The sequence below is a fragment of the Macrobrachium rosenbergii genome, chromosome 24 (assembly GCF_040412425.1).
Source record: "Macrobrachium rosenbergii isolate ZJJX-2024 chromosome 24, ASM4041242v1, whole genome shotgun sequence".
NCBI classification, from domain to species: domain Eukaryota; kingdom Metazoa; phylum Arthropoda; class Malacostraca; order Decapoda; family Palaemonidae; genus Macrobrachium; species Macrobrachium rosenbergii.
The window spans coordinates 22,470,731-22,473,735 of NC_089764.1; the positions used below are offsets into that span (position 1 = coordinate 22,470,731).

The 3,005-nt window shown below is 36.0% G+C and overlaps 1 long non-coding RNA gene across 1 annotated transcript in view; it reads right to left on the bottom strand.

The window, feature by feature from the left end:
- Nucleotides 1–1,480: 1,480 nt before the first annotated feature.
- Nucleotides 1,481–3,005, bottom strand: part of LOC136851745 (uncharacterized) — a 12,212-nt gene continuing 10,687 nt past the window's right edge. Inside the window, exon 4 of the long non-coding RNA XR_010856959.1 lies at nt 1,481–1,788. This is a non-coding gene — a long non-coding RNA (uncharacterized lncRNA). The remainder of the gene's footprint in view (nt 1,789–3,005) is intronic.

Sequence of the window (3,005 nt, forward strand, 5' to 3'; positions counted from 1 at the left end):
ATTAACTTTAGTGTATTTTTTTAATTACTGTTGTTTTAGCGTTACTGTCATTATATATGAATATATTGTATTGCCTTTGTCTGATGACTATCACTTGAAATATTATTCATCTTGATTCTCTGGTGTACAGAAAATGAAGATGAAAAATAAATTCGTCTGATAATAGTTTACATAATTAAAACGACAGGTAGGCTAATTACTTGAAAAGTATTTCTTCCGTGAATGAACACCCTGATGACTGTTTTCCGAGTTTTTCTTTATTCGAACTTTTATTGCGAATTGCTGAAAAGTTGAATGTAATTGATTCACCGATGTTGTTGACAGAATTGTAATTAATCTCATAGCTTTTGTACATAAGAAAAAGCCTTCACGCACTCATTTGCATAGCATTATCCTCCAGTTATCAGTTTTAAATAAAAAAGTTTCCAAAGCGAGGATCTTTTTCCCGGAATGCTAATAAAAAAAAGACGAGTGTTTTTGGTAGAATGCCTGTTCTGAAAACCGTCAAAAAAATCGGGTGGTATAAATTCGGTTTCTGGGTGGCCATATATATAGTCATCAAATCGGACTTGACACTGATGACAGAAACAGTTCTTTGCGATTAGACAGACAATCTGCCTTGGATGTGGAATGGAATGCCGATGTTGGAAGTCACTGATTATTCCACACTGAATGACGAATTCGGGCTTTTTCCCTGAAGTTGGTCATTCAGCTCATACTAATGGCATCGTTAACTCGTCTTGTCTGCTGTAAGAGCCACGTCCTCATGGACCTAACCCCAAGTAGGAAAACCGCTGAAGAATCGAGAGTTTTCTTCTCGACTTTATCTATCTGGTTCGAAGTAGCAGCGACAGAAGGCAGCGTAAAGGACTTTTGAAAGCTAAAAGAGAAATTGGAATGGATTTGAGTCCTCAGAGAATAAATAAGTGGTAGTAACAGTGAGTGCGGTGACTGGGATGATTGTCTTCATGCACGGCGGGAATAAATGATGACAGTTATTCCCACTGACTTAGTAATTCAACAATATACTAAGTAAAGCAAGGACATCATTCACTAAAATGATTTATTCCGTACATATTCCTTATTTGCCTTTCGTAGTACATTTCATAAATAAGTAACGTAGGATATGAAGGCCTAACGTTAGGACTAGTTATGCCGTTTTTCTTCTTCCTCACTATTCACGCCTCTCGTTATCGTTCCCTTTCGACGTGCGTTGCAATATTGGGATATGGTTTAATAAGCCCCTTTAAAGCAGATGTTTTCTTGATTACTATAAAAAAACGGCGAAGTATTGTACAGCTTTATTCCATTTTTATTTTACCATCGACATAGAAACATTAAAAAAAAATTCATTTTACCATCGACACAGAAACATTTAAGAAAAAGAAAAACATTCGTGTTTGGGTATTTCCAGGGAAGTATCTTACTTCGCTCACGTCGAATAAACTGCTTGCTAATGAAAGCCAAGCGTAGAGTGCGGTAGTTGATGAATAAAACTGTGAAATAGTTAGCTACTTCATTTAAGCCAAAGTGAGGAAAGGTGAACTCAGTCATTTTTCCTTTGCTGACAGTTTAGCAAAGATATAATTCCCCTCTGCCTTTTCCCAGGAGTCACGGAATGTTTATAAAGCTGAAGAGCTGCGTCTTTGCTAATGGATGATTTGTTCTCCCCTGCAATCATGGTTGCTTACTTGCTCCGTTGACGTCATTTGAAAGGTGGTCAGTTGTATTTTCCAAAATCTGCTGAAGGTCATTCTCTCGAATGCTGTAGAGGTTTCCACAACCTGTCTAATGATAATAACCCAAAAATCTGAAGGTCATTCTCTCGGATGCTGTAGCGGTTTCCACAGCCTGTCTAATAATAATAACTCCCTCCCTTAGCCCACTTCGGGCCAGCCCTAGGAGAGCTGTTAATCAGCTCAGTGGTCTGGTTAAACTAAGGTATACTTACTTAGCCCACTTTTCACAAAGGGACCGACTGTCTGATGACCTTTGGTCAAACGGTGACTCATTTCCATCGGACCCTCAGAAGTTGGTCAACAAAAAACATATTAAAAGTATAAAAGACTTTATAAAAAAGATAAGAAACATATTGAAATGATAGAAATAAGGAAACAAAATTATATAAAACCGAGAACATTTTTACATAAGATTGTAAGAAAATATTGACAATAAGTAAAATGGAAATTATGCTAATTCATTTCCATGCCATATATTGTTAATGTGTTCTTACCATATTTTGCATTTAAGGTTTTTTACCAATTTGAAACGAGTTTGTTGCCTTTTCTATTTTATTAAAATTTGCTCATTACCTTTATACCAATATCTTTTATTATTTAAGATCTTTTTTAATATCTTGCAAGAGTTATTGTGATTCAGCTTGCGGGGAATGCTTCTTGATAAAGAGTATGTAATGGAATTTTTTTTTTTGTTTAACGAAATCTATTCTAGAAAAAGAATTGTCTTCGAAGATGATTAAGATGCTAAACAGGAAGGACATCAGGTTCAAAGATTCTCAAATCCTTTAAAAACAAGGTTACTATAATATCTGATGTTACTTCAAGAGCAATTTCATTATTAAGAAGTACACGACTGCACTTTTATTTTCCATGAGATAAAAAAAACAAAAACAAATCCTTTGGCCTAACAGGTTTGGTTACAGAGTAACCCAGTCAGTCACAGATAAAGTTTTCGTTTTAATTCGAACTATGGTCCTTCATAGTTATTTATTTTTCACCCCTTCTCACCCCAATAGGAAGGGGTTGGGAAGGGGTGACATGTAAAAATTACTGAAAACGACAGACATTAGTATCTAATCCATGGTTTACGAGGTTGCTAAGATGAATAGTGACACTCCCAATGCCCTTCAAGTCCAAGTTCAGCTCTGATGGGAAGGGGATGCCATGTAAAAATAACCAAAAACAACAGGTATTAGGGTCTAATTCTTAGTTTTTGAGATCGCTGAGATGGATAGTGATACTTCTGATGCCCTTTTCTATCGGGGC